Raw genomic sequence first — 9,131 nt, 5'->3', positions numbered from 1 at the left:
GCAACTTTCACATAGCTTTTCCGTATCTCGATAATGTTTTATTTGAGGAGGACACTATTAGCTCGAAAAGAATTCGTTTTGAACAATTGATATCTTTCACATCCAGCTATAACAATCAGTAAAATTTTAATTTCTAAATGACAGTTCCAAAAAATGCACTTTGACATCAAAAAAGCGTATTCGTATAAAATATTTGAAAAAGGAAGGGGTATTGGGTAGCATTAAAGGCTTTTTCATTAGCGAAATCTCTTTCTACCGGAAATTCAAAAAGTTTTTTTGTACGCCAAACAAAAATAAATAAGTAATAAAACATTAGAATAATTTGAATCAACTTGAAAAAATAATTCAATTATTCTTCAATTATTCAATTAGATTCTAATTGAATAATTGAACGATTTACCTTTCCTCTTTAATAATGATTAGCTCACCAATCCATATGTAAAAGAACTCTATTCGCTTTTCTGATTGATATATAAAATAATAGAATTAGGAAATCCTCCATTTACTATTCACTGAATAATAACTTTTTTTGTTGACAAAAGAATAAAGATCATTTCTATTTTAAGGTGGGGAGTTTTATTTTCCCCATCGATCTATTTGCAGAATAAAATCGTTGAACATTTTTGGCATTGGAATAACTATTCCGCCCATTTCGTCAAGATAAACAAGGCGGATTCTATCATAAGTCGTTTCCGCCAAGAAAAAAAGTGCAGCACCAATAAATTCATGAGAGATTATTTGTAAAAGGGCTCCATTAAGTCCCGTATCGGTTAGAGAACTATTCCTATAATTATGAAATCCATATGGGAGACAGAGGAATAGGTTATTCTTTTTTTAAATTCCGTTGGCCAAGAGATGTTGAAGCAGCATAGATTATTTGTATTGTACCTATTATCATCAACCAAAGAGAAAATATAGAATGGGCATGAGGTAATAATTCCATATTGATTCGAATTAATCCATATGCTCCCATTTTTAATAAGATTCCGACTAGAAGGATACTACTATAATGTGCTTCTTTATGGGTACCTGGTAACCATGTGTGGGGGATAATGGGCGATTTGACAGCAAAAGCAATAAAAAATCGAATATAGAAGATTATTTCTAAAACCACAGGATATGACTGATTAACTAATGTTTTAAAATTTAATGTTGGTTCATTAGAACCATATAAAGCAACACCCAAAACTCCCATTAAGAGAAAAACAGAAACCCCCACCGTGTACAAAATAAATTTTGTAGCTGAGTACAGACGTTTCTTTCCTCCCCCACATGGCTAGAAGTAGATAAACATGAATTAATTCTAACTCCCACATGATGAAAAAAAGTAAAAGGTCCCGAGACGAAAATGATCCAATTTGACCACTGTACATTGCTAACATGAGAAAATGGAATAATCTAGAATCTTGAGTAACTGGCCAAGCCGCTAAAGTAGCTAAAGTAGTGATAAATTCTGTTAATAAAATGGGTCCTAGAGAAAGTCCATCTATTCCTAATCTCCAATGGAAATAAAAAAAATTGATCCATTTATAATCCTCTACTAGTTGGATTAATGGATCATCCGATTGGAAATGATAACAAAATGCATAAGTTGTTGGAAGGGGTTCTAAAATACATATACATATCGTATACCACCTAATTACCCTATTTCATTTATGGGGAAGAAAGATGATTAAAGATCCTGCAAATATCGAAAAAAACGACAATTATTGTTAACCAAGGAAAATAATTCATACTAAAGACAAGATACACATGGACCAAAAAATTAAATGGATTCAAGTAGAGTTTTCTCGAACGTATCAATAAGCTAGACCCATACTGCGAGTTGTTTCATGCCATAAATAAACTCAGACACTCAAGAAATCTATTGGACAAGCGGATTCACATCTCTTACAACCAACACAGTCCTCTGTTCGTGGAGCAGAAGTAATTTGTTTAGCCTTACAACCGTCCCAAGGTAGCATTTCTAATACATCAGTGGAGCAGGCTCGGACACATTGAGTACATCCTATACACGTATCATAAATCTTTACTGAATGTGACATTGGGTCTATACGTTTTTGAATGTTATAAATTTTTGATCTAGTAAACTTAGAAACGAATCATATATTTAGATACCCTATGAATCAATGAGTTATCATGATTTTCTAATCAATCCCTTTCTAGATTGGTTTATGAGATATGAGAGAGGCAAAAATACTTTGATTTTCCTATGTTTTGCAAACAAGATCATACTTTACGTAGTAAACATGCTAATTAAAATTGATTTCTTAATATTAGAATCTAGAAGATTAATAGTAATTATTCAACAAATTTGATTGGTTGATACAAGTTGATTTTCTATTACGGTAAATTGATGAAACAATAGCCAAAATTTATATTAAAAACTGTCTCCCTTTAATTGATGATTATCAAAAAAATCAGAAAATGTTACAAAATTTATATTAACTGCATTCAATATAAGTTCAAGACACATAAGGGCTCTAACCATATTTTGACTTGTGATCAATCCATAGATACCGATAGAAAATAAATAGGCACTCAAAACAAGTACATGTTCGAGAATCATTAAACAACTCCTTATCAATCTCGACTCCTTTCAATATGAACAACAATTCAACTAATTTAATTGACTAGTACATAACAAGTATGGAACAAAGAAATAGATTGGTACTAGATTGACTTAAAGTCTTTCTATTTATCCAGCTAGAATTCAAATAGAATACGTATTTTTATTGAGCCGATAGGATCTCTGAAGACTGGCGGTAATCCGTGCAGTCAGCTTCAATCAAGTTTAGCATCCGAATTCAAGGAATAAATCTGAATCGAAATATATACAAATTTTTATATAGTTTGATGATTGTATGGAAAAATTTATCCTTTTACCCAAGCAAGTGGCCTGTCGAGATATAATACGTATTTTTATTGAGCCCATGTGTCTAACATTTCTAACCGGATATAGGTGCACTTTTTCAACTCCTTAACGGGCTTAGTACCACGGCTGACTAGACGAAGTCACAAAGACAAAGCCAATAAAAATAATATCGAATTTGACTGTACCACCATCTTGGAACCAAATCAAGAAACCATATATAAATTTATTTATATTTTGATAAAGTCTATATCTTTCATAGTTAATATAAAAAAGAAGTTAGTTATCCGACATAGATATGAATCTTCTAACCGGACATAGTCACGACTTAGATCGGAGAAATACTAAAAGAAGAAGTCAGAAAAATATATTACCTTGTAGAGATGGCCGACTACAAGGACTATGAGCAAACTATACAAATATTATTAACATCCGGTCAGTATCCGGTGAACTGAAAACTTTACAAGTTGGGAGAGATTTACAGTTGAAGAGAGAAAGTAGAGAGAAGGGTTCCTAAACTTCTATCTACCAAACTGGAAAACAAACTTATATATTGAAAAAATATATATACAGTGGGTCCCATATGTTCCCTTAACAGTGTATCTACTGTTGATCGACAGTGTATCTACAGTTGATGATGTCTCTACTGTTGAGACGACTTCACTGTTTGTCCTTTTCTTTTAATTTTCGGAGAAAATCTTCTGCTTTTCTCAAAGTATCTTCTGATGTAGTCTTTTTTGATTCACTCGGTTGAGCCTCTTGAATATCATCTGTAACACATCGCTTGTTTCACTTCTCATAGAAGTGTCTGATTTTTTTTCATATTGAGTAATGTTAAGGAGCAGACTCCTCTTAACTTCTTCCAAATAGCTAATGATCATTTCTTCTTTATCTCCATCTTGAATGGATATTTTTCTGGCAATATGCCTGACCGTGCTATTAGCAATTATTCCTTTTTGAGGAGTAATAGAATATTCCTGGACCTTTTTTGCAATAAGATCCAACATTTCTTGTCCATATAATATTTTTATTTTGGGATCTTTTTTCATTAATTTGTCCCAAAAATTATTATAAAATATTCTGTATAAACAAGGAATCTATTCCTCGGTGAATCCCACTTCTGGGGTCCATTTGTGAATCCAAGAAATAGAGAATTCGATGAAAAATAAATTTGGTCTATTTTTTCTATATAAAAGATATGATCAATATGGTTTAACTCATTTAGATCAGGTGAGACTTTAGCCCATTCTTTATATAATTTAAGAAATGGATCAGGCAATATTTTGGTAGTTGGGTTGTGGTATGACCACCAATTAAAAAACCAATTAGGAATTGGTCCTGCAAATATCTTTGCACATATTTTTATAAACCACGCGTATTTATGTCTATCATTATTATATAAGAGGACTTTATCAAAAGCCTGAATATAGTCCCAGTAGGTGAAACTCATAGAGATTTTGTTTAGGCTGATCTGCCTTTCTTTCATGGTGGAGATAATCCAATCTTCAACAGATATTATCTATTTAATTATCATTTTAGAGAAGTTAGAAACGTTCCCACTGGTATTGTAGCTTGAAAAATGTTGAAATTGAACACTACCAATGCTTTCAATATAGTCTCATAATAAGATCAGATTTTGTTTGACTCACCCGAAAAATATATTCCATTGATTAGGTATCGCTGGAATATCTTCCAGGGTTCTTCTTTTCTCTGAAATTTTAGAGTTTTCTAAAAGAAGTATTATTTCTTTTTTTTTGATAACTTTTCATAAGATTTGATATCATCATTATCTTCTTTAGCTATTGATGCAAAAGTCTCACTTTGCTTTTGAGACAAATATGCCTGGAATTGTGCGTATAACAGAATGTTTTCTGGAATATCTTCCAGATGTACTGAAGATGAAGCCTCATTTTGAGAGACTTTTGAATTTTTCAAACTCATTCTTCCCATTTGTATAACTGGGGAGTTAGAAGAGGATCCGTAGGATGATCCGTAGGATGATCTTCCCCTTGTATTATTACTCCTACCTCTGCCCTTGGTAATCCAAGGAGGGTCCATCCTGCAAACATAACACTTTGCTTTATTCAGATATATCATAATAATCACTGTAATAATTATCATTATCGATATCAACACTTTTTTCATAATCATGTATAGATAAATCTTCTCTAATAATATCATTACTAATTTTACATCTAATAAATTCCTGTAGGTCTTTATTAAGAGAAAGAAATTACCTATAAAATAGTAATTAATGTTTTTTCATTAATAAAATTTGTATAAAACTCATTATGAATTTAAATATTCTCGAGACAGAAAATCCGGAAGAGTGTTATCACTTCCCTTTATATATTGAATCTCGAAATCAAAAGGAGCTAACTGGGCCTGCCACCTAGCAAGTATCAATTTTGAAGCATCATGTTTAAAATCTTTCTTAAACATGTATTTAACAGATTGAGCATTAGTTTTTATCAAAAACTTTTGATTATATAAATCATCTTGAAATCTTAAAACACATTTAACTATTGTTAGCATTTCATGAGCCATAGTAGCATATTTTTTCTGGGTTTCAGTCCATTTTCCTGAGTGAAATCTAATCAAACATTCACTTTTATCATTAGGATTAATTTGTTTTAATATTCCTCCGTAATCAATATTAGAAGCATCAGTTTCAATAATCTTTTGCCATACAGGATTAGTAAGAGTTAAACAAGGAAGAGATTTAACACGTTCCATAATATTTTTTACAAGACTAGTGTGACTTTCAGTCCAAGGTTGTTTCTAATCATTGTTTAGTCTATCATATAAAGGGGCTAAATCACGAGAAAGATTTTTATAGAATGGGAGTACATAGTTTAAACTTCCCAAAAATCTTTGTAACTGAGTCCTGTCAGTAATAACAATCGGAAATTTTGAATGCAAAATTAATAAATCGTCGAATTAGAGTACTCTTACCCTGACAGATATTATGCCCTAAAAATCTAACTTTTGTTTGAAACAAACACATTTTTGGTTTGGAAATAACTAAACCATTTTGTATAACAATTTTCTTAAAGATATCAAGATGCTTGATGTGTGTTTCAAATGTTTTAGAGAATACTAATATATCATCAATGTAAACAATTATAAAATTCAAATAAGAATTACAAATATCATTCATTATTTTATAAAATTCAGAAGGAGCATTTTTTAATCCAAAAGGCATGACATTCCATTGATATTGTCCAAATAGAACATTAAAAACAGTTCTATAAGTATGCTCTTTAAATATCTGAATTTGTCAATATCCCAATTTTAAATCAAATTTGAAAAATATATTAGCATCATATAATCTTGAAAGCAAATCTCTGTTATTGGGGATATGATATCTTATCCATTTTAAGAATTTATTTAAAGGTTTATAATTTATAACTAATCTAGGAACATCACGTTCCTTTTCAACAACATTACTAACATAAAATGCAGTATAAGATCAAGGTGATTTTGAAGGTTTTATTAAACCCTTTCGTAACAAATTATCAATTTCTTTTTTGCAGAATTCTACCAATTAAGTGTTCATCTGACAAGGACGAGATTTTGTAGGAATATCATTCTCAGAAAATTCATCTTCATATGGAAGAGTAACAATATGCTTTTTTCGATTCCAAAAAGCACTAGGATGATCCGCATAAATATCAATAGCAATTTATTCAGAAATTAATTTCATTTTTCCTGTATTTTGGTGGATTTCAAAGTATCAAATATATTTATACTAAATAATTCTAGTTGCAAAGAATCAACATTCCTTTGTTTCATATTAATCAAAGTATTAATATCCCGAGAAATAGGGTCAGTGATAAAAGTATAACTTATATTTCTATTTTCATAAGTAGCAGTAAATCCTTTAGCATTTATGCTAGTAAATGGATAAATAACATTTATAAATGGGGTTCCAAGTATAATTGGACGGTATAACTGATTTTTAACCAGGAAAAAGAAATGCGAAATGCAAATTTTATTTTGACAAATATGTGTATTAGGTAATTTATACTCTATATCTAAAGCATGTCCAGAAGTAGATTTAACCATATGAGTTGTTTTTTTAAAATATTTAGAAGGTACAAGACCTTCTTGAATACAACTAATAACGACTCCACTATCAATCATATTGAAAAACTATTATCAATCAAGATGGTGCATTTAATATACCATTTATGAGCAGTAAGTATTTGCATCATTTCTAAAAACATACCTTGTCTAGGATTAAGATTAATAGGTTTTGCAAGAGTATTTTCTTCAACAATTTTTTACCTTTGTTATTAACAGTTTCTATCTGAGTAAGTCTATGATCACAAATCATTTCATTTTGTTTAAGAGATATAATCTCATTTTTAAAATTTTCAATTTCATTTTTCAAATCATCAAATGATGCATCTCATGTAGGAGTAGTTTGTTTATTAAGTCTGTCATTAATCTTAGACAATGAATAAGGTGCAACATATTCAAATTCAAAATCATTCTTTTGTTTTTCTGAATTTTTTGAAGAGCTTGAATTAGCATTATTTTTAGCAGCTAAATGAATAATTTTTTTCACGAAGATCATTATCAGTTACTTCTTTCAAAAGTTCTATCACATTATTAGATGGAATAGTATTGACATTCAAATCTTCAAATTGAGATTGCAATTTATAAAATTCATCATTTTCGCAAGAACAAATATCACCTTGACAGGTATTGCAAATATTCATTTTATCATGTTGATTACTATCGGATAAAGTAACCAAATCAATATCTTCTTCAGAACCTGAATCAGAATCATAATCGGACTCCGAACCAGAGGTGTATAACAAACTATAAATCTTATCATGAACTCTTTCATCTAGTTCTAAAGTTTTAAGCTTTTCAAGCTTACAACTTGGTGCTATGTGTCTGAAATTTCCATATCTATAACACTTGATCTTGGCAAGACATCACACACAAAAATGTTATTATTATTATGACTTGCATGGGCCACAGAAGGATAAATTAATTAAAAAGGATCCCAAAACAAAAACGTTATATGGGCAAGAACTGCTGGATCTTATTGCAAAATGGATCCAAGAATATGGTATTACTCCTCAAAAGGGAATAATTGTTGATAGCTCGGTCAGGCATAATGCCAGAAAAATCTCCGTTCAAGATGGAGATAAAGAAGCAATGATCAATAGCTATTTAGAAGAAGTCAAGAGAAGTTTGCTTCTCAACATCACTCAATATGAAAAATCAGACCCTTCTATGAGAAGTGAAACAAGCAAAGACGCTACCGATGATATCCAAGAAGCTCAACCTGTTGAAGCAACTACGTCAGAAGATACTCTGAGAAAGGTGAAGGATTTCCTCCGAAAATTAAAGGAAAAAGACAAACTGTAAGGACATCTCTACAGTAAAAAGTCATCATCAACAATAGATACACTGTTGATCCACAATAGATACACTATTAAGGGGACATATGAGACCCAACATTACTGTACAAAGATTCTAAATGTTTTTTTCTTCTATAAATAAGTTTGTTTTTCATTTCATAAGGATAACCTTAGAAACCCTTCACTCTCTACTTTTCTCTCTCAATTGTAAAGCTCTCAATTTGTAAAGTTTGAGTTCACTGAATACTAAGCAGAAGTAAATAATGGGAACTCACCTCACATCCTACTCATATGAAGGCCTTAGGGAATCACCTCAAGCCTCATGTCATTTTATAGTCCTTTGGCTTAGATTCATTTTAGGTGAGCAAGCCTTTCAACCTAGAATCATTCTATGTGAGAAAACCTTTCACATCATGTTCATTATGTTTTCATGAGAATAGACTTTCAATCAATGCAACAACAAAAATATCATAGTCATTAACACTTCACTCTCAAAGTGTTCCTAAATCATTTACATATATTCTATAAAAACATGTGTAATCTCATACCTTCATAATATAGGTCATGTGGGTGAAGTTCTTCCACAACAATACCATATACAAGTCAACAAACATAAGCTTTACTCTCAAGCCCTACTAGTTATAACTCATCATATTAGCGTTACTCTAAAAGCCCTAACAATTATCATTCATGCCCTAATCTCAAAACATTCTAATCACATGCTTCATTCTTAAGCAATTCTAATCATGATTCATCATATGTACTTTAGTCTAATTTAGTTCATGTCTACAAGCTTTACTCGTAAGCAACCTATAATGTAATTCATCAATCCTAGAAGATGACATCTAAACCCTCAATTTCCCCTTTCATGGCATAAA

The sequence above is a fragment of the Solanum stenotomum genome, chromosome 4 (genome assembly GCF_019186545.1).
Source record: "Solanum stenotomum isolate F172 chromosome 4, ASM1918654v1, whole genome shotgun sequence".
Classification (NCBI taxonomy): domain Eukaryota; kingdom Viridiplantae; phylum Streptophyta; class Magnoliopsida; order Solanales; family Solanaceae; genus Solanum; species Solanum stenotomum.
Note: the sequence above shows the minus strand (reverse complement) of the source record.